The sequence below is a fragment of the Dromiciops gliroides genome, chromosome 2, assembly GCF_019393635.1.
Source record: "Dromiciops gliroides isolate mDroGli1 chromosome 2, mDroGli1.pri, whole genome shotgun sequence".
In the NCBI taxonomy this organism is placed as follows: domain Eukaryota; kingdom Metazoa; phylum Chordata; class Mammalia; order Microbiotheria; family Microbiotheriidae; genus Dromiciops; species Dromiciops gliroides.
This window is the reverse complement of record NC_057862.1, coordinates 323,698,133-323,711,756: the sequence shown is the minus strand read 5'-3', so window position 1 is coordinate 323,711,756 and position 13,624 is coordinate 323,698,133. Positions and strand designations below refer to the sequence as shown.

General features: G+C 41.0%; 1 protein-coding gene across 3 annotated transcripts in view; it reads left to right on the top strand.

Annotated features, from left to right (window-relative positions):
* FAM114A2 (family with sequence similarity 114 member A2) overlaps positions 1-1,807 on the top strand; it is a 58,750-nt gene extending 56,943 nt beyond the window's left edge. For 2 of the 3 annotated variants that reach the window (XR_006354720.1, XR_006354721.1), the window contains 2 exons: positions 801-866; positions 1,709-1,807. The gene's annotated coding sequence lies outside the window, so the exon portion shown is untranslated. The remainder of the gene's footprint in view (positions 1-800; positions 867-1,708) is intronic. The other variant, XR_006354722.1, reaches the window with a different exon arrangement.
* Positions 1,808-13,624: the final 11,817 nt, after the last annotated feature.

Genomic DNA, 13,624 nt, shown 5'->3' with positions numbered 1-13,624 from the left:
CATTGGGCTCCTAGACTTGTTCACTTAACTGGACTGGTCTTTAACTGAATATGGGCTTCCCAGCCTGCATGAATCTGAGGTCTTTCTCTAACTTTCCCCACCCAGCTTGACAATGACGATTCTTTCCCCTGCCCATTCAATGGGTTGTTAAAGTTTTGGGATCCTTGCTTCTCCCTTAAATAGGGAAGTGGTTTCTGTGTCACCTATCCAGGATAGGGCGACACACCATTGACTTTCAGCAACCATCAACAAGCTCTTAGAAATCTTTAGAATGTGACAGGAAGATAGGACATAATGTCAGAGCTGGAAGGGACTTTGTAGATTATTTGTTTCAAGCCTCTCATTTTACAGAGGAAACTGAGACTCACAGGGGAAGTGATCAACCCAAGATCATACAGTGAGCTGGTGATAGAGCCAAGAGTAGAATCTAGTTCTCTTGAAATAAAAACTGGTATTTCCATAGTGCTTTACATGTATTTCTGATTTAAATGTCAGAACAGCTCCGTTAGCACTGCATATAATATCACTATCCCCCACTCTTTTGTTTTTTTGTTTACAAATAAGTAAACTGAGGCTCAGAAAGGTTAAATGACTTCACCTTGGTTTCACATTTGGGAATTTAAACCTGCATCTTCTTGAGTTCAAATGCAATACTATCTACTACAACAGACTTCTTCTCTGGGACTCTTCCACAAGATGGGGTGGGGCAGGGAGGTGGGAGAGAGGAAAGACCCATGAGGAGTAGCGAGGGGCTCCATAGGTTATCCCAAAGAACTTCAGCAGCTTCATCTCTCTTACAGGAGGACCCTGGGAGTGAGAGTGACAGCAGCCGCAGCAGCAGGAACAGCGATGGGGAGACAGAGCAGGTAAGGAGCTTTATGACTGGGGTCATAGAAGATGGAAGTCTAAAGCTTAAAGCAACCTTGAGATCATCCAGGTCAACTGGGTCATTATACAGATGAGGAACTGACTAGCTTAGTGTCATAGAGTGAGTTAGTGGTGGAATTGGGACTGGAACATTGGCTTCTTGACTCCTTGTCCAGGGCATTTCTGACTGCATCACGATGCTATCACCTTCATGTGTACACCTGTGCTAGGCAATACGGGAAATATAAAAGAGAGAGAGAAACCAGGCCCTCTGACCTTGCATGGTTTAATTGAACAGACAGGATACAGTCACGTGAATTGGTTAGTATAATATCAAGTGTTAGATTGTGTGAGTCAGTCTATGATATAAGACTTCTGAGAGGGGAGGTCACTGGGGGTAGATTAGGGAAGGAAGGCTTCCTGGAGGAAATGGGATTTGAGCTGGGTCCTAAAAGCTGGGTTTGGCTGAGTGGAAAGACATAGAGGATGGCATTCCCAAGGAAGAGCATAGACAAAACTCCAATTTTTAATTTAGTGAATGAGGGGGTTTGGAAAACCAATATGCCTAATATCTTCTATAGGATCAACACTCTTGAGAGGTTGGGGAGTCTATTTGGTAACTAGATCCTTTGGAATAAAAGGTTCTATACTTTGTAAGCCATTAATTCACTCCATCAATCCATCCATGCACCCACCCACTCATCCATCCAAACAAAAATTTATTAAGTGCCTACTAGTGAAGGAGATACAAAGACTCCTCTAGAGTCTTGATCCTTGACTCTTCTTCCCTAGACCCTGTCATCACCATGATCCCATATAAACTCTTGTTCTTACTTTACAGGTTGAAGAGAGTAAAAGGGCAATTACAAAGAAAAAGAAGAAGAGCTCCGGTTAGCTAGGGGACCTGGTTGACTGTCATGGAGGAAAAAATAAAAGTTACAACCTAAAGGATTGAGATGAAATAGTTCTCCAATAAAGTTGTCTATGTTCCCCATCCAAATGACCATTGGTGTTCATTATTATGAGCATTTCTACCCTGTCTACCTTCCTGTTTTCATCAGGTGTAGTGGAGGCAAAATGATGTGGTAAACAGTCTTAAGAATCCAAATACCTGGTTTCTAGTCCTGTCTCTGCCACTAACTAGTTTTGCGATATTAGGCAAGTCACTGTCTTTGTCTCTGGGTCTTCATTTCTGCATCTGTAAAGTGAGTGAATTAGAATAGGAGGTATCCAAGTCCTTATTGGAGTCTGTGATTCTTATTCAGGGTCTCTCCCTTTACAAAAATGTGCTTTTCTGGGGGCCCAGGGAACCCAGGTTGGTGTTTGCTCCAGTTTCTTCCTCATGTGTGATACCAGGGCCTTGGTTTTCTGGGCTAGTCTTTCTCTGCTGCTCTCTTCCTGTGCCCTTATGCCATTCTTGTCCTGTCTCCCAGGGACCTTGTCCTGCCTCCTGACCATGCAGTGGCATGTCTGCTGGAACTTATCTTCTTAGAAGCTCTCCCTATTCCAAATCACATGCTTCCCCTTCAACCCCCTTCAACTTGAAGCAAAACTTCTTCAACCTATATAACAATCTCATACAACCACACTCTATGCTAACATATTCCCTGCTATTCTTCACTTACCACATCTTACACAGGAGACAATAATCAAATAAATATTACTATACTATCGGATCATATTTCCCATCCCCATTCCACAACCTTCCCCAACTATCTTTTTGACACCTGTCTTACTACTCACTAACTCCACCCCCACCCCCAAAACCCCATCCCTTTCTACTTTTTGCTCTTGGAACTTGAATCAAATAAACAATCATTATTGCTTCTGGAAAGGCCATTTCAATGGGCTCCCCACTGGCTCTGCTTACCATCCCTGACACTTCCCAGGCCAAAATACTTTTCTACCCTTCCCTGGAGACCGCTCCCATATATGTGTTGTATCTCCTCTCAAAATATAAGCTCTTGCTTTGTATTTTTATCCCAGTGCAGTGCTTAGCTGATAGTCAATGCTTGATAGATGTTTTTCACCCCCTCATTCATTCATTTGTTCATTTACTCATGCCAGTCAATTGCCCCATTGTTCTACTCACTCTCTCAGGAACCATCTAATTCAAACTCCCTTCCCCATCCACCATTCCCAATTATTTGTTGTATCCCCCTAGTAGAATGTATGTTTCTTGAGGGACTGTCAATTTTATATTTGTATACCAAGAACATAACCCAGTGACTAGTATGTCAGAGGCACTTAAAAATATTGATTTATTAAATAAAACCATCAGTTTTGAACCCCTCTTTTAGGACCTTAATGAGTAACTGGCTGCTAATATCATATTTAATCATTGTGCTACAGTTTCAAAGGTCTTAATGTAGGACTTCCTCACAAGAAAGTTTCTCCATACTCCGATAATCATGATATCAAGGTTGAGGCAGCATGGTGCAGTGGAAAGAAACTTAGGCCTAGGAATTAGGATGCCTGAGTCTGAGTTCTAGTTTTGCCCACTGACTTGCTCTGAGTGACTTTGGGCAAGTCATTTCCCAGGTCTGATCTGTAAAGTAAAGGGACAGTTACAGATAATTTCTGGAGCTTCTAGGTGGTGCAACGAATGGAACAGTGGGTTTCAAGTCAGGAAAACCTGAGTTCAAATGTGGCCTCAGACACTTGCTCACTGCACGACCCTGGGAAAGTCACTTAACTCTGTTTACCTCAGTTTCCTCATCTGTCAAATGAACTGGAGAAGGAAATCCAAACCACTCCCTTGTCTCTGCCAAGAAAACCCAGAGAGTCAGAACTGAAACAACTGAACAACAATAAGAACTAGATAATCTCTAAGGTTCCTTCCAGATCTGTCATTCTGTGTTGCAGCTCTATCTGAACATGAGCTTTGGAAGAGAGTCTGGAGAGATAAACTTCACTATATAGACTCCAGGTCTCCTGCTCCCTTCCATGAATAACACTCAAATATGCTTCACACAGACTCCTTATGTCTTATTTTTTCTACAACCCAAATAAATCCTTAACACTTTGCCTCATGGTGTTGCTAGCTCTGAATTACCCTAAAGGATCTATGAAATTTCTTTTACCCTTTTACCTTCAGGGCACCTAAAAAGCGTAGCTGATCTTAAGAGTCAGGAAGATCTGAGTTCAGATGCTGCCTCAGACACTGACTCAGCTGTGTGACCCTGAGGAAGTCACTTAACCTCCCTGTCCTCTTACTAGTCTCTTCCCTCTGAGATTAACTTTCATCTACTCAGTATATATCTTGAATGTGCCTAGTTGTTTCCATATTGTCTCCCCTATTAGAATATGAACTTCTTGAGAGCAGGAGTTGTGTTTTTGCCTTTCTTTCTATGCTTAGAACTTACCACATAGATACATAGTAAGCACTTAATAAATGCTTGTTGACTGACATTATGATCTTCAAAAGCAAATAGTGCCATCTAGTGGTCAGTTGGTGTCTTATAGCTGATCATAGGATTGTATATTGGGAAGAACACTGTTCAATATTCCCTTCAAGCTTTAACATTCTATAGTCATCCCTTCCACATCCCGATTTTCCCCATTGTGGTTTTGCATATCACAGGTTGGCATAAGAAATTAAATGGGAATTTGGGGGGAGTTTTGCAGAAGTTGTAGATGACATGCAAAATCTGGGAGACAACACAGAGCCCATGACCAAATAATTAACCCAAATTTTACCATGAGGTATTGTAAACACTCCATAAAAGAAAAAGAAAAAATTCAGACATCTTCTCTGTTATGAAGGGAGGGCTAAAAAATTTTTACACAGATTTTCCAGGTTACAGGGGTGTTGCTCCCCCTAACCTTCAGGATGTAAAAGGGGAAACTGTATTTTTAGTATCATAAAGTCCCTTCGGGTCTTGACATTTTGTGTTCTAAAGTCTTTTACAGTTCCAACTTGCCATTTTTTGTGAGAAAAACTTTATTTTGAGGTGAATGCCCCCCCATTCACACCTTTGCTGAGCGCTGGTCCTATTACAACCTTAAGCTAGAGAAAGTGGGAGGATTGCTTCTAAAGATCATTTCAGTGAGCACCCCCTCTAACTGTTGGGTCACTTACTTTTTTTGCAAGGCAATGAGGATTAAGTGACTTGCCCAGGGTCACATAGATAATCAGTGTCAAGTATCTGAGGTTAGATTTGAACTCGGGTCCTCCTGAATCCAGGGTCAGTGCTTTGTCTACTGTGCCACCTAGCTGTCCCCCCCCCCCCGGGTCACTTACTTTTAATCTGCCTTGCTGAATACTTCTCACTGTCCTATCCTCTAATTTTGACTGTACATCAGGGCTCTGTCCTGGATCCTCTTCTCTTTCCAGGTACATTCTTTCTTGGGGATTTCATCAGTTCCAATTAGTTCAGTTGTCATCTGTATGCTGATGACTCCCTGACCTATATATCCAGCCGTCATTTCTCTGAAGCTCATTCCCACATCACCTGCTGGGCATCATCATGTGGATGCCCCATACATTTCCCCAATTCAATATATCCAAATCAGAATTCATTATATTTATCATGAAACCTGAGCCTCCACTCATCTTCTCGATATTTTTGCAGAGGACACTACCATTCTTTCAGCTTCTGTAACCTCAGAGTTATCCACAACCCTTCCCTTTCCCTCTCTCTCCATAGCTAATCAATAGCCAAGTCTTGTAGATTCTACCTCCACAGCATCTATTGTTTTTGCTCCCTTCTCTTTTTCTAAATATGGCCACTACTTTAGTTTGGGCCCTCATTATTCCTGACTTAATTTTTACATTAGTCTATCCCCCTGCCCCCATCTTTCCCTTCTATAATCCACCCTCCACATAATTGATAAATTAATATTCTTAAAGTCCATATGTGACTATGTTGCTCCTCTGCTAGGTGGTGCAATGGATAGAATTGTGGGCCTGGTGTCAGGAAGACCTGAGTTCAAATCTGGACTCAGATAATTACGAGCTTTGTTACTCTGATCAAGTCACTTGATTTTTGTCTGTCTCTTTTCTCAACTGTAATTGGGGATCATAATAGAATCTATGTTCCAGAGTAGTTATGAAGAGCAAATAAGATAATATTTGTAAACCCCTTAGCATGGTGTCTGACACATAGTAGGTGCTTAAAATGCTTATGTCCTCCCTCCCTCCCTTCCTTCCTTCCTTCCTTCCTTCCTTCCTTCCTTCCTTCCTTCCTTCCTTCCTTCCTTCCTTCCTTCCTTCCTTCCTTCCTTCCTTCCTTCCTTCCTTTCTTCCTTTCCTTCCTTTCCTTCCTTCCTTCCTTCCTTCCTTCCTTCCTTCCTTCCTTCCTTCCTTCCTTCCTTCCTTCCTTCCTTCCTTCCTTCCTTCCTTCCTTCCTTGCTCAAGAAGCTTCAGTGGCTTTCATGATTTTCTACAGTTTGTCTCTAGACTATCTTTCCATACTCAGTTTACATTAATCTCCCTCAGCCAAATTGGCTTACTTAGTGTTCTTCATACATGACTTTTTATCTCTTCCAAATTTAAAATGCATTCTCTCCTTCCCTTTGTCTCTTACAATCCCTCCCTTCAAGGCTCATCTCCAAGAAGACTTTCCTAATCTTCCTTGTCTGCTCCATTCCCTCATTACTTTGTACTCCTTTGTTTGTCTTGCATATTATACAGCAGGTGCTTAATAAATACTTCTTTCAGGGAACTGAAATGAATTTGGGATAGGGGAAACATAGCTTGAAAGCAGTACTGTGAAAATGATCTGGGTTTTTTTAGTGACTTGCAAGCTTCAATCAAAGCTATTATTTAACAGTATAAGATGGAAGACTAGGGAGATGTGTACATAAGGGCAGAGAAGCACAGTGTTAAAAATTAAGGAAGGGGGGCAGCTAGGTGGCACAGTGGATAAAGCACCAGCTCTGTATTCAGGAAGACCTGAGTTCAAATCTGGCTTCAGACACTTGACACTAGCTGTGTGACCCCGGGCAAGTCACTTAACCCCAATTGCCTCCCCCCACCCCAACAAAAATGAAGGAAGGAAGGAAGGAAGGAAAGAAAGAAGAAAAGAAAAAAATGAATGAAGGAAAGAAGGAATTGTCCAGCTGTCTCTTTCCTTGACGATCTGATCATGTCTAGAAGAGAAAGAGTGGGATAGTGAGGGAATTGAAACCATGTCATATATGCAGTAGTGTGCTACTAGTTCTTAAGATCTGATTGTTCAGTTTTCAGTGTGAAATTGGAAATTGGCAAAGGCTACATAGCAGGGTTTGACTTATTGCTTTCCTGACAGTCTAGATTTAAGAAATTGATAGTAATGTTAGATAGAAAACTTTAGTAATGCAAATTAAATTGCAAATTAAATTGCCCCATCCAGAAACCAGTTGTTAAACATTTACCAGCATACCTCTTCTCATAAGGATATGTTGAAGGGCCTTGGATTGCTTCAGTTGGAAAATAGAAAACTTAAGGAGTTTCAGGCATTGGGGGGGGGGCATAATAGTTATCTATAAATATCTGAGGGGTAGTCATATGGAATAGGGATTAGACTTGGTCAGTATGGCCCCAAAGAGCAGAACTAAGACCAATCTAGGGAAGTCGCAGAGGGAGATTTTGACTTCATATAAAGAAAAAAAAAATCCTTAGAAATGAGAGCTGTTCAAAAGTGGAACAAGTTGACTCAGTAGATAAGTAGCGTGTTCCCCATCTTTGGAAGTCTTCAAGAAGAGACTTGATGGTTGCTTGGTGGGAATGTTGTAGAAGGATTCCTGCTCAGTAATTGAGTTGGACTGGTTATACCAGATGCCATGATGTGTCAAGATTCCTTTTCATGTAGTGACTCCTAAAATCCTCCAGGTGGCACCATGGGATTGAAAACATTTTCTACAATCCTGGAAAAGAGTATAGCTACCAGTCATAATAATTACTACAGCTAATGTGTATATGCTTCTTTAAGTTTTACAAAACTTTTAAATGACCTTCAAGGAAGCTATTGAAATAACCCCATTTTGTAGAGGAGGAAACTGAGACCTTGAGAAATAAGGTGATTTGCCTAACATCACATAACACTGGTAAGTATGGAATCAGGGATTCAAATCTAGATCTTCTTACTCCAAGCCAGTATACTTCCTATGGGGAATTAGAGTTCTCTGAGGATTGGATGAGCTGTGCAAGGAGATAATGAATTCCTCACAACTGGAGGTGTTCAAATGGAGGCTATATGACTGCTTGTTGGTTGATGATGCTTTAAATGATGTGCAATTCCATGTCTGTACCTGGCTGACTCCTTTCTCCCTAATTCTTAGCTCTTCTTATCTGACCAGTTAGGAGAACTTGTTCCCTTTATTTCCCTGGATTCTATAGCAGTAAATGGATAGCTGGGTACAGAGACTTCCTGGTACACTCAAACACGTTATGTAATTCCAAAATATATTGATACAATTTGTTTTTATGTCACCAAATATTTTCTGATTATATTGTTTCCCCATTCCTTACCCAGGTCCAATTCCTTGTAACAAAGAATAAAAAAGAAAAAGAAAAAAAAGTAGTTGAGGAAAACCAGTCAATCCATTATTGCCTTTATGGGAATAAGCAACATTCCAAACCCTAATCTCTCATTTCTGTAAAGAAGGGAAAGAGGTGTGTTTTTTCACTTCTCCTCTGGGACCAACGTTGACCATCACAATTGATGTAGTTTTCCAACAATTGCCAAACTACCAGGCCAATGACTGGACTGGAATCTACAGGTAGTGCCAGTTTTATACATAGGTGGGATGGAGGGCAACTCAGTGGTGCTAGGAAAAAACAACAACAACACCCACCTTTGGTTTAATATAAGGAATTAGAATTCTCCAAGGGTTGAATAAACTGCTCGAGAGGTAGTGAGTTCCCCACAAGTGGAGATGTGTAAGTGGAGGCTATATGACTGTTGATGATATAAAAAGGAGCATAGGATTTGGAGCTCGGAGGGATCTTAGAGATCACTTAATCAAACTTCTAATTTTATAAAGGGGAAAATTGAAGAGTAGATAGGGGGATTTACTTGCCTAAGTAATAAGTGTGGAGCTAAGATTTAAACCTTTATCCTTTGATTCCATATTTAACACTCTTTCCACTTCACCATACTGCTCTATCTAGTATGAGCTTGGACTAGGTGTTCTCTGGGGTCTTTTCCATTCTATGCTTTCTGACTTAAAATATCTCCCCTACCAGCCTACCCTATGTCCTGATGTTCACCATTGTCACTTTGGAGTGAGGCATTAAAAGTTTCTATTAAAATGTAAAGGTTATAAAAAACAAAAAAAATGTAAAGGTTCTCTGGCAGACAGAACATTTTGTATGTTAGATGTTCCCTTCTTAGTTTCTCAGATGAGTGCTGCTGGAGAATGGGCACAGAACAAGATGCAGGTGGGCTTTAATAGCTAAAAAATTGGAGAGTTAGCTCCATAGCTCTATTCTGCCATATGCTGCCCAAGACAGCCATGCTGCAGAGTGGGTGAAGTAAAGGAGTCTGGGTTTTGTGGAGGGGGAACATAAAGGTTAATGGGAGAAGTTTAACAGAAGAGGGAAATTGGATCTGGATCTTGAAGGGTGTGTAGAGTTGGAACAGATTAAAATGAGGTGGGGGGGGGCGGGAGGCATTGCAGACAGCAGGAATTATGTACCTGGAAGCATGGAGGTAGGGATTAGGCTGATGTCTTTGGAAGACAGTGCCCAGCTTGGAAAGACAAAGTTGGGCCAGGCTCTTGTGGTCCTTGAATGTCAGGCTTATGAATTTAGCTTTAATCTTTTTCACAGATGAAATTTAGGCAGCATAGTATAGAGTAAAGTTAAACTCATAGAGAAATGGGCCACTAAACCCATACACAAGGATCCCTGTGGGCAGCACATTGACTTAGAAAATCACATGTTCTGAAAAAAGGGAAAAGGACATATTTGTTCAAAAACATTTCTAGCAGCTCTTTTTGTGGTGGCTAAGAATTGGAAATTAAAGGGATGCCCATCAATTGGGGAATGGCTAAACAAACTGGTATATGATGGTGATGGAATATTATTGTGCTATAGGAAATAACAAGCAGGATGATTTCAGAAAGGTCTGGAAAGACTTACCTGAATTGATGCATAGTGAAGTGAACAGTCAGGAGGACATTGCACAAAGTAACAGCAATATTGTTCAACAACTGTGAATGACTTAGCTATTCTCAGCAACACAGTGATCTAAGACAACCCTAAAGGACTAATGATGAAGCATACTATCCACCTCCAAAGAAAGAATTGATATTCAAGTCTTCTTGTACAAAATTACTAATATAGAAATGTTTTACATAATTTCACTTGTATAACCTATCTATGATTGCTTACTGCCTCAGGGAGAGGGGAGGAGAGGGAGAAAGGGATAGAATTTGGAACTGAGAACCTTAAATAAAAATGTTAAGAAAGTGGAAAAAAGAAAACCACATGTTAACATTATCTATGTTCTACTGTATTGTTATTTATTTTGTTAAATATTTATTTTGTCAAATGTTGCAGCCACAGTGTGCCACGTAGGAGAACTGTATGACACCTCTGGTGTAGATGACCCAGCTTCAAGTCCTGGTTTAAACATTTACTAGTTATATGACTTCAATGATAGTTAATTATAATGACAGCTAGCATTTATATAACATTTTAAAGTTTGTAAAGCACTTTATAAATGTTATTGCATTTTATCCTCTCACTACTCCTGGGAGGTAGGTGCTTTTATTATCCCCATTTTACAGATATGGAAACAGAGGCAGAGAGATTGACTTGCTCAGGGTTTCACAGCTAGGTCTGAACTCAGGTCTTGCAGACGCCAGGTCCAGTTAATTATCCACTACAGCTCCATGACTAGATCAGGAAATTTTTCTTTGGGAAAATCACTGCCATGCTCTGACCTTTATTTCCTTCATATGTGAAACTGGCACAATAATATTTGTGCTATCTACATTATAGAACTATAACAAATGGTAGAAAACCCTGTGATAGGAAAAATAGCTACCAGCATTACCCCTCCCCCACAAAGTGGCCTGCACTAGTTTTGACCATTAAAGGACATTGAAACTCTCCTTGAGATTTGATAGGCTCAGAGAACTCAGGCTCTGGCTTTTGGAATGATATCCTGAGTACAAAAAGCTATGAAGAGTTCCATCAATGTCAGGCAAGGCAACAAGCATTTATTAATCACTTACCATGTATCAGGCATTGCGCTAAGTTCTGGGGATACAAATACAAATAAAAAGAAAGTCAGACCTTGTCCTCGAAGGGCTTACATTCTAATGGGGGAAGACAGCACACAAAAGGGAGCTGAAGGGGGCAGCTAGGTGGTGCAGTGAATAAAGCACCGGCCCTGGATTCAGGAGGACCTGAGTTCAAATCCGGCCTCAGACACTTGACACTAACTAGCTGTGTGACCCTGGGCAAGTTACTTAACCCTCATTGCCCCACTAAAAAAAACAAAACAACAACACAAACACACACACACACACAAACCAAAAGGAAGCTGAAAAGCAAAGGGAAATTGAAAGTACCTGATTGGGGGGTAAGCTGGGAGACTAAATGGTTGTCTAGGATGGGCCCCTCTCCAAAATTCGGATTCCTCTGAGAGAAACTCAAGGCGGGCTGGCGTGGCAGATAGACATTCCAGAATGAAGAGGCCCCAGGCACTAGGGAGATTCTAGGAGGTGACTGCAGCTGAGGCATGGGGTTGAAGTCTCCAAAGTCAGAAGCACACCCCAGAGGAACCCTTAAGATTGACTGTGGACCACCATGGACAGCACCAAGTCAGTGACGCCACACTCAATTGAATCAACACTGTATCCTCAGCTGCATATTATTTTCCTTCTCTGAATGTCCTTCTCCTGATATGGCTAAATAAACCTCTTTTTGTTAACTGTCATATAGAATAAAAGTATCTCATTTCTTTGAATCTTGAACTTGGGGTATCAGCCTGACCTGGTCAACTTTGGCCTATTTATCTCAGGTATATAAACATGAACTTTTATTTTCATTATTGTTTCTGCAAGTATTTACTAAAAAGAAAATATTGTGCTAGGCACTGGGGAGGGGAGAATTAAAAAAAAAAGAACTCAGTCTTTGAGACCTCTTCTGTTTATAACTGAGCTCACACAGTCTGCCAAGAGCCTTATTACAGAAGTTAGATATTTGAACTATCTGGGGCAGAGTCTGGATTGGTAAAGACTGGTGCAACGGAAAAAAGCATTGGACCGGCAGTGAGGATGTGAATTTTAGTTCCAGCTCTGGCCTTGAATCACTAAGTCACCTTTCCTCTCTGGGGCTTAATTTTTAACTCTGAAAATGAGGGGGAGGGAGTTGGTGGCACAGTGGATGGATTTGGAGTCAAGAAGACTGAGTTCAAATCTTGAGGGAGCTTAAGGGTCATCTAATAAAAATCATTAGCATTTATGGATTTTATAGACATTTTATTATAGTCTATATAGGTTATTTACATAGCTTTAAGGTTTACAAAATGCTTTTACATGTATTACCTCACTTGATCCCCAAAACAATCCTTTGAGGTATATGCTATTATTATTATTATTATTATCATTTTACAGATGAGGAAATTGAGTCTGAGAGAAGTTAAATGACTTGTCCAAGCTCCCATGGTTAAAATGTGACTGAGTTTCCATAGACAAATCGACATATTTTAAGGTCCATTTACACTGTTCAAGGCCAGAATGCTTGGGAATGCTGCCATCATGTGGTTCTCTTTAGTAATAACAGCCTACAAGTCCCAGAATTTCCATTGTTCACTAATCAGACAGGACAGAAAAACGATTTTAAAAAGGTAGAGAAAAGGTGGTGGGAAATGGGGAAAGTGCTCCTGTCACAATCGTTTCCTTCCTCCTTTTAGTAGTTATACAGATGAGGCATATTTCCAGCACCTGGAAAGGGAGAGGGGGAGTACAGGCTAGAATTAGTCAAATGGACCGGTAATTAATACAGCAAGTGCTTTGTGGGTGGTGCCAGGGTCTGCAGGCATCTGGCTCAATGCCCTGGTCATTAGCTTAGAGTTGGGGACAGAAGTTCCCTCCCTGGCTGGGACCCATACTATAATTAGGCTACGTGAAGCTTCCTGTGAGAGGGAGAAAAGCTATGTCCCTGGGTTCCACAGAAGGAGTAAAGGGCAATGTGGATGATTGGCTTTCTCTTGCTATCCTGTCTATACTCCCTGCTAGCAGAGTATCCTTGGCCAAGAGAGTCACCTCATTGGGTCTGTTTTCTTGTGTGTAAAACGAGGGGGTTGTAGATGATCTTTGTGTGTGTGTGTGTGTGTGTGAGGCAGTTGGGTTAAGTGACTTGCCCAGGGTCACACAGCTAGTAAGTATCAAGTGTCTGAGCCTGGATTTGAACTCAGGTCCTCCTGAATCCAGGGCCAGTGCTTTATCCACTGTACCACCTAGCTGCCCAAATGTAGATGATCTTTTTATCTCTACCAACTCTATGATCCCTTTGTTCCCCCCTTGCCCATTTTTCTCCTTTCTCTTCTTATTTTGCCTTCCTTTCTCTTCCTCCTTTCTTTATGCTTTCCTCTAGACCTCGAGGGTGAGTGATATGCAATTTTCAGAGAGCCTAGATTCCCCCAAACCCCTTTAAAGGTAGTAAAGAATACTGGGGAGGGAGTGAAATGTAATCTGCTTGGTCTTCAGGCAGTGGGACCAGGATAGGCCAGTGATACATATATACATATACATATAACACACATACATCTATACATCTTATATACATATAAACACATATGAATATATAATATACAAA